We start from the raw sequence: 21043 nt of genomic DNA on the forward strand, positions 1-21043 counted from the left end.
TTATACAACACAGGTGCACTTACATACATGCAGGTAATACATTCATACTCATAAAATAAAAATAATAAATTTTTTTTCATCTTTTTGAGACAGGCTCTCTCTGTAGCCCCAGCTGACCTGGAACTCACTATGCAGACCAGGCTGGCCTCGAACTCAAAACGATCTGCCTGCCTCTGCCTCCAAAGTGCTGGGATTAAAGGCATGCACCTTAACGCCCATCTGTGAATTTTCTTTTTAAAGATATATAGCTTATGACTTACTTTCTTTTCCTGTTGCTGTGATTAAATACCCCAACAAAAACAACTTCCAGAAAAGTTTATTCCAGTTCACAGTTTCAGGCACAGTCCATCACAGTGGGAAATCAAAGCAGGAGGCATTTGAGGCAGCTGAGTACATTGCTTCCAGCACTCAGAAGAAGAGAGCAATGGATGCTTGCTGCTCAGTGCTCCTTCTCCACCTGTATAGTCCAGGGTCCCAGCCTAGGGAAATGGGCAGGCCCCTCCTCAGTTAATGTAGTCAGGAAAATCCCCTGAGGTCTGCCTAGAGCCCTTGTCCCTGGTGTTCCTGGATGCTGTCAAGTTCAAGACACTAATCATCCCAGATTATGATACAGTTTCTCCATCCTTCAGGAGGATTTTAATACATTTTATTAATAATAAGTTTATACAGCACCTTTTCTTCAAATGTCATGTGGAGAATAGATTCTTTGTATGTATTGTGAAGACAATTTTTTACTTAAAACGTGAAGCATAGAAAGCTAACAGTCAGCTCACAATGATAGTGAATCATGTGACCTTGGACAAGTCATTTAACTTCTGAATGGCAAATAATCCTCGACTTTAAAGCAGAGAGCTTGGCCTAGATTAAAGTTTCCAAGCATTTGTGAGGACATGTTTGTATCACATTTTCAAAACTATAAACTATTGTCAAGATCAATGCTATGATTGCTTTCTGCTCTTTAAGGAAAATAATTTTGGTTATAGCAAAAATCACAGCCACTATCTCCTACCATTTTAATCATCACCAGTGCTTAGGAAACAAGGAATTTTAACTCCTATACAAAGGTAGGGCATCATAATCACAAAATACAGGTTAATCCTTTAAATTCTACTGTTTAGTTGTAAAAAAATCATGATAATTGTGTTTTTCATTTTGTGTAGACATGTTTGGGAATCTTTGGTTTAGATGAGACCATTTCTGTATTAAAATTATGTATATATGAGAGGAGAGCCAGTTTTCTCGTAGAGTGTGACTCCAGGTAGGTCAACCAGGGTCTGTGAATGGTCCCGTACTAGGGCGTATATGGGCAGCACAAATTGGAGTTGATGGATTATTAAAAAATAAATCAGTAAAAAGAGGACAGGAAGTTGGGGAGGTAGGGAGGTGGGGTCGATCTGGGAGGAGTTAGGAGGAGGAGTTAGAGGTGAATAGGATCAAAACACATTGTATGAAAGTCTCAAAGAATAAAGATTATATATAATTTTTATTTTCTTATGTGTGAATATTTTGCCTGCATGTATGTGAGTGCACCCAAGCATGCAGTGTCCACAGAGGCCAGAAGAGGGCGTCAGATCCCCTGGACCTGGTGTTATGGATAGTTGTTAATCACCATGTGGGTGCTGAGAACTGAACCCTGGTCCTCTATAAGAGCAGCAAGGGCTCTTAACTATTGAGCAATCTCTCCAGCCCCTATCTATAGATATCTTTTTGAGATAAGGTCTCACTATGTAGCCCAGGCTGGCCTGGATTTATAGGCTTGTGCCACCATGCTCAGCTCAGTAATTATATATATTATATATATAACATATATAAAAGTATACATGTATGTATATATGTATATATTGTAGTGGTCTGGGGAGGTTTAGAAAGTGTGGCCTTACTGGAAGAAGTATGCCACTGGGGGCAGACTTTGAGAGTTCACAGCCTGGTCACACTTACAGTTTGCCCTCTGCTTCCCACAGGAAGATGTGAGTTCTCAGTTTTCGGCCCCAGCTGCCTCCCACCATGGGCCCTCCCCACTCCATTACGGACTCTTCTCTGAAACTGTAAGCCCAAATAAACTCTTCCTGTAAGTTGCCTTGCTCATGATGTTTTATCACAGCTACAGAAAAGCAACTAATACACACACATACGCGTACACACACACACACACACACAATGAGTTTGTATTCTGTACATTTATTCACATCAATCAGTTACAACTACAATGTTGGTCCAAACCAATCATTTATACTTATGTTATCTAAAGAAAGAATAACACTCTTCAGTTATCAAATAATCATAATAGTTGCAATTTTCAGTAGTCAGTAGAGCCAGGAAGGGGCCTAAATGCTCTCTTAATAAGTCACAAACATCACAATAAACTATGAGGTGACAAAACCACATATTATGAGAAGATTGAAATGGCCTGAATTCACACAGCTAATGGACGTGAATGAAAGTATTCTTAATTCTATAACTATTTACGATACCATGTTACCTCTATCAAAGTAATTTGCTTTCTTTCTTTTACTATGATATTGTTTGTAGAACAGTTTCCTTTTACATATTAGAGGGAAGGTGGAGAAGAGGCTCAGCTGGATTATAGGTACAAGCCTATAATCCCAACACTTGGGAGGTGGAGGCAGGAAGATGAGAAGTTCAAGTCCAGCTTGGGCTACATAGTGAGTTAGGGATCAGCCTAGAATGTAAGACCTTGTCTGAAAGATAGAAAGGTAAGAAATAGAAGGATAGAAGGTGTTGAAAATCTATCCTTGCCCTTCAGGAAATTTAAATATGATCTAAGGGTGGGAAAGGTGGCTCAGTGGATAAGAGTGCTTGCTCTACAAGCATGAAGACCTGAGTTTGAATCCCAGCATCCACATAAAAAGCCTGGCATGGCTGTGGATGTGCAACCCCAAAGGTGGTGGTGGGGAGAGGGAGACAGTAGGATCATTTGTCCTTGCGCATTGAGAGAGCCTGTCTCAAAGGAATAAGGTGGGGAGTATGATGGAACAGAACACCACAAGTTCATGTACAAAGGTGTACACACACATGTGCACATACACCCACCCACATCCAGAGAGAGAGAGAGAGAGAGAGAAAGAGAGAGGATTCACACAAGAAGATTTGGGAGTAGGCAACACCTGTGTGTGGTGGTTTGAATGAAAATGTCCCCCATAGGCTCCAAGTATTTTTGTCCCCAGTTGGTGGCACTGTTTTGGGAGGTCTTAGAAGGTGTGGCCATGCTGGAGGAAGCACCGGGGCAGGCTTAGAGAGTTCTTAAGCTTTGCCAGATCTCTAGTGGCTCTCTTGCTTCCTGTGCCTGCTTGATGATGTAGAGCCTAGCTTCAGCTCCTCCTCCAGCTACCTCTGCTGCCATGCCTCCTGGCCATGATGGACTCTTGCCCCTTGGAACCATAAACTCAAATAAACTCTTCCTTCCATAAGTTGCTTTGGTCAATGTTTCTATCACAGCCACGGAAAAGTAACTAATACACTGTGTAACCCAGGACTGTGCACAAGCTACTCTACCACTGAGCTACATCCCCCACCCAAACAACGGGTAATTATGTTGAGTGAGTAATACACACAATAAACATAGTTGACTTTAGAGGAAGTTAAAGACTAGGAAATCAACTCAGAGACTTGAGTTAGACATATTAAGGGAAAGAGGTAAGGGGGGGGTATTTATTTCAAGAGAGAAAAGATGATGTGAAGGAAAATTTGGAAAATAGTAAATAAAAGGAGAGAGGTGCATATGCTGGGCTATAGTGGCTCATGACACTGAATGGGGAGGTTGGAAAACTGAGTGTGTCAGGCAAAGGACTTGAGACGCTGTGCTCAGGAGAAGGCATGTGATCAGCTAACCTCAAGGGCAAGGGCTGCCCTCTGGAAGGTTCCTTGGCAGTCATCAGGGAAGAAGGATGGACACACCAGATAAGGCAGAGGGAACAGTGCTTCATTGGTCATCTTAAGAAGTATATGAGCTAAAAAATTGAAATAAAAATTTAAAAGTGCCTTAAAAAAAAGAAGTGTATGAACTAGAGGAAGAAAAATTAGGAAGAAGTAGTATTAGTATTTACTGATGGGATTTGATATGAAGGGAAATAGGAGAAGTGAAATGAAAAAATAATTTCAAAATTTTTATTAGTATATATTAATTACACATAATGGGTTTCATAGGACATGTTAATATGTATATATTATGTACTTTGATCATAGCCACCATTTCTTGTCTTCTTCTACTCTAATCCTAAGCCTAACCCTAACCCTAAGCATAACCCTAGGCATAGCTATAGTTCTAAGCCTAACCCTAACCCTAGCCCTAAGCATAACCCTGACTCTCAACACTGGCCCACAACCCCTGCTGATCCCCTTCCAATTTCCAAGTAGTTCTTCTGCTTTCATGTTTTTTTTTTTTTTTCCAGAAATCGTCAAAATTTCAAGCTTCAATATTTAGTTGAATTCTAGTATCAGAAGCAAAAAGTAGGGACATAAGAAAAAAACATAGAGAAAATAAAAAGAATTTCATTTTAGTTATATGTTTGGGAGGCAGATAAAATAATAGACATATTTGAATTTTATTTTTTATTTATTTATTTTTTTTGGCCTTTTTGAGACAGGGTCTCCCTGTAGCTCTGGCTGTCCTGGAACTCGCTAAGTAGCCAGGCTGGCCTCGAACTCATAAAGATCGGCCTTCCTCTGCCTCCTAAGTGCTGGGATTAAAGGTGTATGCCACCACACCCAGGTGAATTTTATTTTTGTGATCTCATTATGGAACTAGGGTAATGCTTTTTTCAGTCTTTTATTCTTAATTTCCTAATAGGTAGAATCAAAGTGGTAGAGCTGATCTATAAGAAGATTAAATGGATTTTTATTTGTTTTCTTATGACAGTCTCATTCTGTAATCTAGGCTAGTGCTGAACTCATTATTCCCCTGCAGCAGCCTCCCAAGGGCTAAAATTAAAGATGTATGCCACCATGTCTGCCTTGATATTTGGTTTTAATATTTTTAAACTTTTATTAATTTAGACAAATATTATATTTATTTATTTTGTGTGGGTGTGCATGTGTGCCATGGCACCCATGTTGAGGTCAGAGGACAGTTTTCAGGAGTCAGTTCTCTCCTTCTACCATGTGGGATGTGGGGATCAAACTCAGACTGGCAGATTTGATGGCAAGCACTGCTATCTGCCGAGCCATTTATAATCATCAAAGATAGGCTTCCTTAGAAACCAGAGCAATCAAATGTGAATTTAACAAATGTAGCCTGCAGTCAGCACATCAAGGAACACATCAGATAAAGTGGAACTCAAACCAAAATTGTCACAGGAGATAAAGGACACTACATACTAATATACTACATACTAATAAAGGGAACAATCCATCAAGCAACACATAACAATTGTAAAATATATATTCACTGATTATTGAGGCTCCAAATTTCATAAAACAAACAGTGATGGGCATAAATGTCTGATAAGTCCTGATGCAATTGCAGAGATGGCTTCAGTATCCTCATCTTTCTAGAATGGCCATCCAAGCTAAAAGTCCACAAAGAAACGAGTTAAAGTGCACCATAGATCAAATAGATTTAACAGTTATCTGTAGACTATTTCAACCAACAAAAATGGAATACACACTCTTCCCAGTGACTCATGGAACCTTCTCCAAAATAGACCACATTCCAAGTCACACAGTCTTAGCAAATACGAAAGAATGTGAATCATTTTTTGCATCCTATCAGATAAAAGTGAATCATACAAATACTTGTAGATTGAATAATCCATTCTCTTTTTTTTTTTTTTTTTTTGGTTTTTTGAGACAGGGTCTCCCTGTAGCCCCAGCTGGCCTGGAACTCACTATGTAGACCAGGCTGGCCTCATACTCACAGAGATTCACCTGGCTCTGCCTCCCTAGTGCTGGGATTCAAGGCATGCTCCACCATGCCTGGCTTGAATAATACATTCTTAGAAAAACAAGAGCAAGTTAAACCCCAAAGCACTACTAGCAGGTAAGAAATAATAATAAAGACAAGGGACCAAGGTAGAAATTAATGTAGGAGGACTAAAAGAACAATGTATAGAATCAATCAAACAAGGTGATTCTTTAAAAAGATAAACAAGATTGACAAATCCCTAGGCCAAACTAATCAAAAGAAAAAGGGAGGGCTGGAGAGATGGCATGGAGCGGTAGTAAGAACTTGCTGTGCTTCCAGAGAACCTGAATTTAGGTCCAGGAACCACGTGGCAGCCAATAACCATCCATAATTCTAGTTTCAGGGGATCCAGTTCCCTCTTATGGTCTCTGAGGTTATTGTACAACATGGGCACATCTACATACATGCATGCAAAATACCCTGTACTAGTTTGTTTCTCCATTGCTGTGACAAAATACTCTGATACCAACTTGGGGAGGAAAGAGTTTATTTGGCTTACATCTCCCGGGGTTCACATTCATCAGGGAGCCCAAGTTAGGAACTCAGAGAAGGAACCTGGAGGCAGGAGCTGGAACACAGGCCATGGAGGAATGCTGCTCTCCTGGCCCATGATCATCCTGCTTTCTTATACAATACAGAACAACCTGCCCAGGGGCGGCACCTCCCACAATGGGCTGGACCCTCCCACATCATTCAAAAATCAAGAAAATACCCCAGTGACATGGCCATAGGCCGGTCCAATGTTGGCAGTTCCCCAGCTGAAGCTCCCTCTACCCAGATGTATCAAGTTGACAACTAGAGCTATCCAGCACATACTCATACACATAAAATAAATCTTTTTTAAAAAGGGGGAGAATATGACTCAATAAAATCAGAAATGAAAAAAGTGAGGCTTGAACAGACTCCAGAAGATCATTTGAATGAGAATACTTTGAATATTTATATTCCAAAAGACTGAAAAAAATCTAGAAAAAATGGGCAAATTCCTAGACACATATAACCTACCAAAGTAAAATCAAGAAAATATAAACAACTTAAGTAGAGTCAACAAGATTGAGACAGTAGTAAGATGCCAAATGAAAATTCCCAGGACCAAATGGGTAGACTTCTTTAGAATATCCCTCAAATAACCCAATATCCCTCAAACTGTTGCACAAAATAGAAAGGAGACCCTACCAATCTCATTTTATGAAGTTAATATTACTCTGGTGCCAAAATTGGATAAGCATACAACAAAACCAAAAACTTATAGACCAGTTTCCATAAGGAACATAGATGCAAAAATTCTCACTAAAATTCTTGAAAGTCATTTTCAAGAACACATTAAGAAGATCAGACATCATAAACAAGTTGGTTGAACATATGAAAATTAATAAATGCAATACAACACAGAAACAGACTCAAGGGCAGGACTCACAGGATCATCATAAATGCAGCAAAGGCCTTGACAAAGTTCAGCCTCCCTCCCTGGTAGTCCTGAAGAGACTAGGAATGGAAGGAGCAGGTCTCAACATGTTAAAGGAGCATGTTTCAACATATATAACAAACTTTATACTAAATTGGGAAAAACAAAGTGTTTCCTCAAAAATCAGGAATAACACAAAGGTGCCTGTTCTCATCACTTGAACTCTTAGCTAGAACGATAAGACAGGAGACAGAAATGAAAGGGACATGAACAGGAAAGGAGAGTCATTGTATTCCTATTTGTAGTTGACACGACCCTGTACTTAAAAGACCTTAACGACTCTCCCAGAAAACTTAGATCTGATAAACAGTTTCAGAAATGTTGATACTGAATGTATAAGTTGAAGAAGACACTAGAAGATGGGAAAGACCACCCAAGTTTATAGATGGGCAGAATCATTATTGTAAAATTGGTAATATTACTGCAAGTGATCTACAGATTCAACATTATCCCCACCAGAATTTCATTGAAATCATCAAAGAAACAATCCTAAAATTCATATGAAAGCACAAAAGACCCATGGGAGTGGGTAGTAGGGTAGAGATGATAAGAACAATGTAAAATAACATATATGTGTAAAAATGCCACAGTGAAACTCATTACTTAGTATGCTAACTTAAAATATTTTTTTTATTGGGGCTAGAGAGCTGACTTACCAGTTAAGGGACCGAGGTTCAGTTCCCAGCACTCACATAGTAACTGATGAATGTCTGAAACTCCAATTCTAGGGGGCATTGCACGCACATGGGTTCACTTATAGACAAGTAGGCAAAATACTCATACATATAAAAATAAATAAATCTTAAAAAAAATTAGATTATCCACCAGAGCCAGGCTAGATAATAAAGAAAATACAATACTCAGCTGGGCATGATAGCACATGCCTTTAGTCCCAGCACTCGGGAGGTAGAGGCAGGCAGATCTCTTTGAGTTCGAAGTCAGCCTGGTCTACATAATGAGTTCCAGGACAGCTGGGACTAAAGGGAGACTCTGTCTCAAAAAGACCAAAAAAAAAAAAACAAAAACAAAAACAAACAAACAAAAAAAAACCCAATACTCTTTAATATTCAAATAGTAAAAAGTTGTTGAGAAATAGTGATTTAGTATTCAAATATTTTTTCTATTTATTTCAAGACAGCATTCAAATTGTTTATTTGTTTATTTATTTATTTCAAGACAGCCTCTCATTGCTTGCGGCTTCCCGGAGCTCACTATGTAAATCAGGCTGGCCTTGAACTCTTAGAGTGCTGCTGGCCTCGGCCTAGGATTAAAGGTGTGTCACTACTTCCAACTGTTCTTACAATTTAAACTCTTTATTATACTCAGACCACAAGAATAAATTTCAACAATTCTGTCCAAATCATTGCAAAATCCAACCAATGCAAGTCACCTGGCTGAGATTTTACTGTTTTGCATGTTGATGACTCCAGGAACTAAAATGTGAGAGGTTAAATAATATCTGGCTATACATGTTAAGAAAATTAGGGAGCCAGGCATGGTAGTGCATGCCTTTAGCCCCAGCACTCAGGAAGCAGAGACAGGTGGGTCTGTGAGATTGAGGCCAGCCTGGTCTACATACAGGTCAGCCAGGGCTATACAGTAAGACTCAGTCTCAAAAAAAAAAAAAGAAAAAGAAAAAGAAAAAAAAACCTGTGGGGCCCAGAGGGAGGTCTTTTAGTTTGGGAGTATGCCCAGGAAGGGGACCAGGAGGTCCAGCTGCTTCCTCTTTTTCTTTCATTTCCTGGTTGTCAGGAATGAGCAGCTCATTGCCACATACCCTCTGCCATGATATGTTGCCTCATCCCAGAATCAAAAGCAAAGGACCCAAGTGACTGTGGACAAAAATCTTTTAAACCAGGAACCCAAATAAACCTTTCCCCTTTAAGTGGATTACCTCAGATATTTTGTCACAGTAACGGAGCTGACATCCCAGTTGGATTAATGCTATTGCTCATAAGATAAAACGTTACATAGAGAAGCCACAGCTCTAAAGCTGCAACCCCAGGGAGATTTCTCAAGAGAAAGAAGCTGGCACTCTATCAGATTGGGCTAGCAATAAAAATCCCTGTGTTGAGTATAAGAAGTCATTCCTTTGAGATCATCACAATTCAGTCAAATCAGTTCTACAAGGAAGCAAACACCTGCAATCTAAACACACAGCTCTGATGAGTCACTTTGATCCAAAAGTAAATTTTAGGATAACCAGCAGAATGAGGAATTTGCAAACCTTCCATCAACATTATTTCTCAAAAAATTAGTATTTTGCTAAGGGATTAGAGAGCAAAGAGTTCAAGATTGGATTGTCTGGTGAGAGCTGGAGTGCAGGTGTTGTGTATTAACAGGGTGGGTGTGCACCTTGACCACCAACAATGGAAAAGGACAAGATGCTGTCAGGGAAATCACTACTGTGGTTTGGGTAAATGTCCCCAAAGGGCTTTGTTTCCAAATTGCGGTGGTATTGGGAGGTGGAAGAGCCTTGAAGAGGAGGGGTCTAGTGAGAAGATTTCTGCTCTTGGGGGCAAACCTTTGAAGGGGATATTGGAACCCCCAGCCTCCTCTTCTTGTCTCTTTGCTTCCTGGTGCCCTGGAGGTCAGCAGCTTTCTCCATTAAGTGTTCCTACCAGGATACACTGCCTTATCACATGCCCAAAGGCAATGAGGCCAATCAAGCCTTAGTGAAACTGCCCAAATCCAAAGCCAAAAGAAACCTTTCCTCTTTTTAAGTTGACCTGAGAGAGTTTGTTACAATAAAGTAAGCCCAGCTCAATTACCCAGTCCTGCAGTTGGTAGGCAAACACTTCTCAGCAAGCCTGTCTTACCACCAGTGGACTCCTTCGAACCAATTTTTCTCAGTTTAAGATAATAATAAAAATCATTAAGAATATATGCATCATTTTGGTTTGCTGATGTAAAAGAGTTTTGTTTTTTTTTTTTCAGAATTCAGGGCTGCAGCATGCTGGGAAAGTGTCCACTGAGCTACTAAATATTGGGGCTTGCTCCAAGTATTTCTTAAACAGTTTTCCCTTTTGTCCAATTTGGCTCTTCTACAAGGCAGATAAAGTCTTCATTTTATACATAATGGCCAAAACTGGAGGAGTGGGCCCCAACCCACTTCTAAGTGGCCTAGGATCCATCACTTTCCTGAAATCCCTTGCCTCTGGCCTTTCAGAATAGCAGTGTAGGTTATTTAGCATACACCTATCCTTTGTGGGCAGGGTAGAGTCCCAGAAGGGTGCTGAGTCAATATTATCCTAATTTCTGCCCAGGCTGTGCATTTAAATCTTCCCTGAAGTAATGATGAGAGCCTGTTAAAGTACAAGTTTGGAAATGTAAATTTTATTTATTTATTTATTTATTTATTTATTTATTTATTTAGTCTTTATTTTTTTTGAGACAGGGTCTCCCTGTAGCCCCAGCTGTCCTGGAACTCACTATGTAGACCAGGCTGGCCTTGAACTCACAGAGATCTTGAAAAAGTCTTTTTCAGATAGGGTTTCCCTGTAGTCCCAGCTGGTCTGGAACTCCTTAAGTCCACCAGGCTGACCTTGAACTCACAGAGGCCCGTTTTCTTCTGCCTCCCAAGTGCTGGGATTAAAGGCATATGCCACCAGGACTAGAAATGTAAATTTTAAAAGTTGTTATGCCAGTGGACAAGCCTATAAGTGAATGGCTTACAGCTTTAAAGAGCCATAAAAGACCTTTATCTGAAAGCACTAACAGCCCCCTCATTGCCATCCACAACACTCATCGGAGGCCCACCCGGAAGCTGTAATTCATCTCCATCCGGTGATGGTAACAGAATTCTCAGTAGTGCCCACCCAGGATACGCTACGCATATTAACACGGACAGGAACCTTCTGGGAGCTCCTCTGTCCCCGTGCTAATTGCCCTAAAGTCATTATTCTTCATTCTTCAGGGGATTGATTCATCGGGTCACATGTGCAGCAACACATGCTGGAGATTGGAGATGCTCCTTAATGGCTGGAGAAATAGAGAGGCTACACAGGCTGGTACGCAGCTGTGGCCTTGTCTGGCGTTACCAAGTTCATGGCAGGCTCAGAGTCAGCCAAGCAGGCACAGAAAATATGAGCAAGGCACCCCCAGAGCCTGTCAATATCCCTTTAACTCTATTCCTGCTCGATAAAGCCCTTTGTTAAATATTTACGAAGAATGAAAGTGATTTCCTGCAATATTTTGCATTTCCAAGTGTGGTTTCTTTTTCTATTTTTTACCCTCCAGAGATTAGAATAAAAAGGTCGGATAGAGTTAAAAGCTGGTTACATCCAGAATGGTATAGTTGTCATGTGGAATTGAGTTCATTTTCCATTCTTAAACCCCAGTACAATACATTTGTGGGTCTTCCTGCCATTTTTCATGGTCTCGGTAGACAGAAGTCATCATTAGCATCATTAAATTTCTGAACATTAGATGGATTAAAAGCAAAAGGAAGCATACTTTGAATACATGTTATAAAGGAGACCAGGGGCAGTAGAAAGAGCATGTTTAACTCTTAAATAAAATGTCTTTTGGGGGAAGAATTATATAGCACAAACCAAAGCTGCTCAAAGGTCAGTGTACCTAAGATTACCCAAGGAGAGGACCTCATTACAGACTGATTAAGGAGAGGGGATGAGAATTCATATTTGACAGATTTCAGGCAAACCTACCTTGCTGGTCCATGGGCTCCATGGAATAGAAACCTACCTTTTAAGCAACAATTTCTATCACCAAAAGAATTCTGGGCTAACCTCGCTTGACCATTAAAAAGAACATTTTCTCAAAACTAAGAATCCAGGACTAAGAATTCTTTTTCTAAAAATATTTCATTTATTATGTGTATGAGTGTATTGCCTGCATATATGTGAGCGGACCCGTGTTGTGCAATGCTGCAGAGGTTAGAAGAGGGCTTCAGGTTCTCCTGGAACTGGGGTTAATGATGGTTTGTAGCCGCCATGTGGGTGCTGGGAATCGAACCTGGGTCCTCTGCAAGAGCAGTCAGTGTTCTTAACCGTTGAGCCATCTCTCCAGCCCCCTAAGAGTTCTTTTTTTAAAAAAATATTTTATTTTTACTTTACGTGTATGAGTGTATTGCCTGCATGTATGTGAGTGCACCTGTGTCATGCAATGCCACGGAGGTCAGAAGAGGTCATTGGATTTCCCTGGAACTGGAGTTAAGGATGATTTGTAGTGTCATGTGGGTGCTGGGAATCGATCCCAGGTCCTCTGCAAGAGCAGTCAGTGTTCTTAACCACTAAGCCATCTCTCCAGCCCCAAAAGTTCTTTTTTAAAAAATATTTTTATTATTTTTATTTTATGTGTATGAGTGTATTGTCTGCATGTGTGTAAGTGCACCCATGTCGTGCAGTACCCGAGGAGGTCAGAAGAGGGCATTGGATCCCCTGGAACTGGAGTTATAGATGGTTGTTAGCTGCTGTGTAGGTACTAGAAATCGAACCTAGGTCCTCTGCAAGAGCAGACAGTGCTCTTAACCACTGTACCATCTCTCCAGTTGAGACTAAGAGTTCTAAAGAGACGTGTCTGACTTTTTTCATGAGATAAGCTTATGTGCACAAGCTGCATCATAGACTGAATACTGAATCCCTCTTTAATTATTTTACTGGCCTTTACTATACATACATACTTTTCATCCTCATTTTAATAGATCATATTTATTAATTATAAGGAGACTAAATGGTATTAAGAATGAGAGATGTGCTGGGTGTGATGGTGCATGCTTTTAGTCCCAGCACTCAGGAGGCAGAGGCAGGCGGATCTCTTGAGTTCAAGGCCACCCTGGTCTACGTAGTGAGTTCCAGGACAGCTGGGGCTGCAGGGAGACCCTATCTCAAAAAGACCAAAAAAAAAAAAAAAAAGAAGAAGAAAAAAAAATGAATGAGAGATGTGTTCAGATCATGGATGGATGGGAACAGAGGCTACGTGAGCACATGAATATTTAGCCTTTCATTTGAACTCTTTTTTTTTTGGTCTTTTTTTGAGACAGGGTCTCCCTATAGCCCCAGCTGGCCTGGAATTCACTATGTAGACCAGGCTGGCCTTGAATTCACAGAGATCTGCCTGCCTCTGCCTCCTGAGTGCTGGGACTACAGGCATGTACCACCACACCCGGCTGCATCATTTGAACTCTTATACCTACCTTGACAGTGTGACCCAGTTGATTCACACAGTCTTGATGTATTAATAAGTTTAGACAATAAATTGCATAATCACCCTAGTCATAGCCCATGTAGTATGGATTGCATAACATTTAGCAATATAATATAATATATAGCAATATAATAGAAAAATAATAATTTTCCTGTATTGTCACTTATACTTATGTTCATGTCATGTTTCCAATGAGATTATAACTTATTAGTCTCATGTATTCATTAGATCAATATTTACTGATTATTCTTTAAAACAATCTTGGACCATTGCCCATATGCAGATGCAAGTTGGATTCAGATAACTCTTAATGTCAGAAAACATTATAAAAATGGGAAATGCTTGCAGCCCAATATAGCTCCATCTGTCTCTTCATCTCTCCATCCATCCATCCATCCATCCATCCATCCAATAAAATGCTACTGAAGACCACTTTGTGCCAGGCCTCAGTTGGATCCCAGCACAATCATTAAAGCACCCCCACCCCTCCAGACCTACTGTTTATTGCTTCACACAATTTTTTATTCCTTTGACTATCATCTATCTAATCTATCTATCTATCTATCTATCTATCTATCTATCTATCTATCTATCTGTCTGTCTGTCTGTCTGTCTGTCTGTCTGTCTGTCTGTCTGTCTGTCTATCTATCTATCTATCTATCTATCTATCTATCTATCATCTATCTCCTATCCATCCATCTAGTAGTAGTAATCTGTTTGGGGAAATGGAAGCAAGAAAGAAGACTGATTTTGGCTCAGGGAAATAACGTCTTTATTCTGTTCCTCAATTTCCTCATGTGTGGAAACAGGAGCTCAGTGATAGCTATAATCCTTGTAGTGTTATAGTTCTATTGTAGAAGTTAAGATGTTTTCTTCTGGTCTGGGGAGGTGGCTCAGTGATAGATAGGGCACTTGCCTAACATGTGAGGCCCTGGATTCCATCCCTAGCATAGAAATTAAGAAGTAGAAAGAGGAAGAAGAGAAGGAAGAGAAGTGCTTTCTTTTCTGTTAAAGACTTTGTGCTGGATAGCTTTAGTTGTCAACTTGACACACCTGGGTAGAGGGAATCTCAATCGGGGAATTACCTCCATCAGACTGGCCTGTGGCCATGTTTGTAAGGTATTTTCTTGATTGTTGAGTGATGTAGGAGGATCCAGCCCACTGTGGGCAGTGCCACTCCTAGGCAGGTGGTCCTGTGTTGTATAAGAATGCGGGCTGAGCAGGGGCCAGGGGAGCAAGCCAGTAAGCAGTGTTCCTCCATGGTTTGTGCTTCAGCTCCTGCCTCCAGGTTCCTGCCCTGAGTTCCTACCTTGGGCTCCCTCAGTGATGAGCTGTGACCTGGGAGATGTAAGATAAATAAACCCTTTTCTCCCCAAGTTGGTATTGGTCAGAGAAAGAAACTAGAGCAGATTTGTAGAAGAGAGGGATTTTAGGAATGCTTTGAATAGCAAAGGGATTGAGATTACGGGGCATTTAGGGATGCTGAAGTATAAAAGCTTTCTTTGCTTTTTGTACATTTTGCTTTTTGACCCTTCTCATCTTCCATTTTCAGTGTGTTAAGGTCTTTTTCTTTTTCTTTTTCTTTTCTTTTTTTTTGTCTTTTTGAGACAGGGTCTCCTTGTAGCCCCAGCTGTCCTGGAACTCACTATGTAGATCAGGCTGGCCTTGAACTCACAGAGATCCACCTGCCTCTGCCTCCCAAGTGCTGGGATTAAAGGTGTGCGCCACCACGCCCAGCTAGGTCTTTTTCTTTTAAAAAAATTTGAAAAGATTTTATATTTGTTTTAAGTTATGAGTGGGGGCTGAGTATATGTAGATGTTAGGGTAGGTGCCTGCAGAGGCCAGAGGTGTTGGATCATCCCAAGGCTGGAATTATAGGTGGTTGTGAGCCACCCAATGTGAGTGCTGGGAACTGAACTCAGGTTTTCTGCAACAACAGCAAGCACTCTTAAACATTAAGCCATCTCTTTTTCTTTTACTAAAGTTTATCATCTCTCCTTCAAAGTGCACACACCTTCCTTTCTGACTACTACTTCCTATGCCGGGTCACCCTCATGGCTTCCATGACCCAAAAAGCAGTTCTCATGGTCAGTTTCCATTCTTGTTTCTTTAGGATTCTCTCTCCACAAATCAATCACATTTGCCACATGACCTGGGTTATTAATAAATGCTACTTATTTATGATGTTTCCAGGTAGAAGATAGAGCAGGATGTTGCATCGCCTGAAAAACTTGCCTGTGTGACTTGAAGTATTAAAAAAATAAAAAAAAATCTCTTACATGCTTGCATGCTTGGTGAATGGCATTTGTCTAAAGAATTGTCTTTCATTCGTTCATTCATTCCACTAATATTTGTTAAACATGCTACACCCTTGCTCTGCAGATGGCATTTATCCCTGAAGAGTCATTCATTCATTTGTTTAATAGCTTTTATTTTTTGGTCTTTTTGAGACAGGGTCTCCTTGTAGCACCAGATGGCTTGGAACTCGCTATGCAGACCAGACTGACCTTGATCTCACAGAGCTTTGCCTGCTTCTTTTCCTGGGACTAAAGGTGAGTGCCACCATGCCTGGCCTCAGCAGTTAGTTTTTAAACTCCTGCTGTACACATCATTATGTTAAGCTCAGGGGTGGAGAGTGAAAGGATAGGTAAAATGTTACTTCTCTTCTTGGAACTTACATTATAGGAGGAAAGGCAGATTTATAAACAAAAGAATTACAACACAGCATGACAAATGCCACACTGCCATGGGAACTTGGTGGAGGAACCACCAGTGAGCCCTATGGGAGAGCTTCTCTGGAGTATTGCCAGTTGACTCCAAAGCACAGTTGTTTCTTCTCTGCCACCCACTCCCAGGTGGCCCTAACTTGGAGGTCTCACCTTGGGGTGAAGCAGGCACACCTTCCAAATCTGCTTTGTCTACAGTTGGCATTAAAGTGAGCCAAATCGGAGTTGACTATTGCTGTAGAGGAATAAATGCACTTAGTGCCTGAACTGGCTCTCTAAAGACAAAGAGGATCAGGACTTGAAAGGCAACATAAAACTGTGCTTTCCAGGCAAAAAAAAAAAAAAAAAAGCACTTGATTTTTGGAAAGCACATGATAGGAGAAATAGAGCTCACAGCGGCAAAGGTGGGGGCTTGAAAGGCAATTCACCACAGAAATAACTACCTATTTAAAAACAAATAATAAAAGAAAGTGAAATCTCTGCCAGGCATGATGGCTCGTGCTTATAGACTCTACCTGGGAGGCTACGGAAGGAGGATGGCTGTGAGTTCCAGGCCAGTCAGAGCTACAGTGTGAGATCCTCTGTAAAACAAAAAAAAACCCCAGATTTTTATGGATTCAAATTCTATTGATTCTCTGCCATTCATATTCAGGCCCGGGGGTATCAATGTCAGTCAGTCAGTAGAGTGCTTGCCTAACATACATGAAGTGACAAGTTCATTCCCCAGGATCACATAACAAACCAGGTATGGTGGCACACAACTGTAATTCTAGTACCCAGGAGGAGAAAGAATCAGGAGTTCAAGACCAGCTTCAGTTACACAGCAATGTTTTTGTTTTGTTTTTCGACTGGCTTCAAACTCCCTATGTACGTTGAACTTCCTTGAACTTCTGATCCTCCTACATCTACCTTCCAAATACAGGCATTTGCCACCATGCCTAGTTTATGAAGTGCTGAAGACTGAACCCAGGGCTTCCTGCATTTTAAGGGAGCACTCTACCCACTGAGCCATACCCCCAGCAAGTTTGAGGCTAGCTGAGGCTACATGAAACCCTATCTCAAAGAATAAAAATCAGAGATGATTTATTAGGCAATAATCCATTCATACCTATAATTTTTTAGCATTAAATCATTTATCAGAGTGGCTAGGAGAGACACCCAGAGGGAAAGAGACACAAATAATTCTGGGTGGGGATCAGTACAATTATCCTAAGCATGAGGCAGGGTCCCAAAGAAGGACCAGCGGAGGGACGCTGGCCTGGTTGTGTGTGAGGCAGGAAGGCGACAAGCCCAGCTCTTCTGGATCCAGCTTTTCCATCCCTTGTTCCAGTTACTTCGAGTGCAGTGGGACTAGGCAACATCTCTCCTATGGACTCTGGACTCTTCGGCTATGACTTTATATGAACCTGTTCCCACATCTACCCCCTTCTTCCCTTTTTTTCAGCCCTACCATCCAACTAATCTTCCAAGTGAGAAAGAAGCCTGGATGTTGGACTTGACTCCTCTTCTCTCTCATCCATCACACCTACCTGTGCTCCAAGTTCTGTTCTGCACTGCGATAGCATCCCAGTCTTTCTATTTCCCCCTTAAGTCATCTTTCAATCATACCACCCTGCTGCTGGAATGAACAGGAAGCATTCTCTTGTATTTAGCATTCCATTCTTCTTATGATAAAGTCTATTTTGATTCATGAGGCATATAAAGACCTTCATGATTTGACCTTCAGGCTGACTCTCACACATCCCAATGGCACCAAAGTCTAGTTATACCTCACAGTTCCTGAACATAAGCTTTTTCTCAATGTGGGTTTTTACATACATTACCCCTTCTGCTGGGATTACCATCCTGCCCGCTTATTCCTTCTAGCTTCTATTTATCCTTCTAGGTCTGAGTTTGGGCATCATCTAAGGAAGCCTTTTCTGCATGCATTTCCTCACAGATGGAGCAGCATGGTGCTCATGCCCATGCAGGGTACCTGAGCTCACTGTTACCAGTACCAGACACCCTATTCCATGAGGGGAGAACTGGGTTTTGTGATGTTTACAGTCTTAAGTACTGAGCAGAGGTGGACACTCAGTATTTGGTAAAAGAAGAAAGGAAGGAAACAAGGCAGAGTTTTCTGAGAGAAGAGAGAGAGGGTTACAGATCACACTTGGTCTACTCTTTATTTTCCTAAGTGATAAACGTTTCTTTTCTCCTCCTTTCTACTCCTAAAGACCATAATATAGGACTTGAAAATACCAATTATGAATCTGAAGCTTAAGTGACTTTCCTTCTGAAGAAATGAGACTGATTATGCAAATGATTAGTGATTGTGCAGTACTGAATAATTAACACAGGAGTTATTCCTCCGAAGAAAAAAACCAAAAACTCCAAGTAATTAAGATTAGTCTGAGTCGCTGAGAGGCCCAAGTTCTGGTCTTGCTATGACTGTGGGTAAACTGTTTAATCTCCTTAAACCTCGTTTCTTTTTTTCTAAATGTGTATGTGTATATATGTATTACATGTACATACATGTTCATGAGTGTTGTGGGTACGTGTGTGTGTGTGCATGAGTTTACATGCATATGTGCATATATGGATGTCAAAGGGCAATCTCTAGTATCATCCTTAGGAACACTGTCCACCTCCTTTGAGGTAGAGTCTCTCACTGGCCTGGGGCTCCTTAATTAGGCTAGGTCATTGAGTCCCAGGGAACTTCCTGTCTCTACTTCTGTCCTAGTTTGGTTTTTACCGCTGTGATAAAACAGTGACCAAAACCAACTTGGGGGCGGTTATTTCATCTTATACCTCTAAAAGATAGTCCATTATTGAGGGAAGTCAGGGCAGGAACTCCAGACAAGAACCTGGAAGCAGAGACTACAGAGGAATCCTGCTTACCGCTCCCTCCTGTGCATGCTCAGCCAGCTTTCTTATGCAACCCAGACCCATTGGCCTGGAAGTGGTACCACCCACAGTGGCTGGGCCCTCCTACATCAATTAGCAATCAAGAAAATGCCCAAAGTCACACCCACAGGCTAATCTGATGGAGGAAATTCCTCAAATGATGTTCCCTCTTCCAAGAAGTGTCACATTGGCAGCAAAGATTAGCCATCACAAGCCTATTCCTTGTCAATTGGATACACAAACAGATCACTGCTAAGCCATAACCTTTCTTTCTTTTTTGGCCCCAAATCTCATGTTAATATCATAGTATAAAACAGTACAACTTTAAAAGTCCCACAGTCTTTAAAAAATTACAACCACATAAAAGTCCAAGTTTTCTTTAAAAATCCAATGTCTCTTAACTGTGGGCTCCTGTAAAATCCAAAAAAAAAAAAAAAAAAAGTTATGTATTTTCTTATTCCAAGTGGGAAGAACCAGGGCATAGTTACAATCAGATCAAAGCAAAGCCCAATTCCAACAGTATAAAAAGCTCAATGTCTGACATTTGACACTCACTTCTGGGCTTCAAAAGGCTAGGAAGCTTCACTTCTCTGGCTCTGCCATTCACAGCACACACAGCTTGTTTCCTAGGCTGGGGCTAGCTCCACGCCACACCTGCTGCTGTCCTTGGTGGCTGACCCACAGCTCTGGCATCTCCAATGCCTTGGGGTCTCTGTTGTAACTCAGGCTGTACCCTCACCACTGGCCTCTACTGGTCTCTCCCAATGCTAGGCTTCAATTGCTCTCCATGACCTCTTCATGTCTTCAAAACTAGTACCAAGTAGGAGATTCTTACACATTGCCAAGTTTGGCTTCCAATTTGAGATGCAGCTTTGGTTCCCCCACTGGACCACAGCTTCTGTGTACTGACCCTGAGGAAATACTTCCCAGAAGATTTCACCTCAATGATGCTTGTCTCTTGTTAAATAACTCACAGCTGGTTTTTTTTAGCTTCAGCTGACTAGCATTTACTGTCCTAGTAAAGCAAAGGTTTCACTTCCACAAATTCGTCATTTAAATATATCACATGAATAGGCCAAAAGAGTCATTGAAGGACTCTCAAACTTCTCTCTGAAACTTCAAAAGCTAGGCCTTCATTATCTGCATTTCTTTCAGCATTATCTTCAAAATTCTTACAACAGTTCATTAAGCTCTGAACAATCACTGACTTTTCCAAACCAAAACTCCAGAATCATCCACCTTCTTCCCACATAACAGTCCAAGGCGACGTAAAAGCTACAATCACTTCCATCACAGCAATACTCCAAGTTCTTGATACCAACTTCTGTTTGGTTTCTGTTGCTGTGATAAAACACTGACCAAAAACAACTTCGGGGAGGGAAGGGTTTTCAATCCATCATTTAGGAAACTCAGGGCAGGAACCTGAAACAGAGACCATGGAGGGATGCTGCTTTCTGGCTTGCTCCCTCTTGTTTGTGCTTAGCCAGCTTTCTTACACAGCCTGGGTCCACCTCCGTATGGATAGTACCACTCACAGTGGGCTGGGCCCTCCCACATCAATTAGCAATCAAGAAAATGCCCCACAGACAGGTCAATCTGATGGGAGAAATTCCTCAACCTAGAGTTCCCTCTTCCCAGGTGTGTGAAGTTGATGACCAAGATTAACTATCACAACCTTCCCAACATTGGAATTACAAGCACATTTGTCACATCCAGAGTTTTTAATGTGGGTTCTGGGAATCAAGCTCAGGTCTTTATGCTTACAAGTCAAGCACGTAACCAACTGAACTATCTCCCCAGCACTAAGGCTCAATTTCTTTGTAAAATAGTGATGGCAACAGTACATACCTCATAAGAATTTTGGAGGTTTGTTAGGGTATA

This window comes from Nannospalax galili, unplaced genomic scaffold (genome assembly GCF_000622305.1).
Source record: "Nannospalax galili isolate Female #2095 unplaced genomic scaffold, S.galili_v1.0 scaffold72, whole genome shotgun sequence".
In the NCBI taxonomy this organism is placed as follows: domain Eukaryota; kingdom Metazoa; phylum Chordata; class Mammalia; order Rodentia; family Spalacidae; genus Nannospalax; species Nannospalax galili.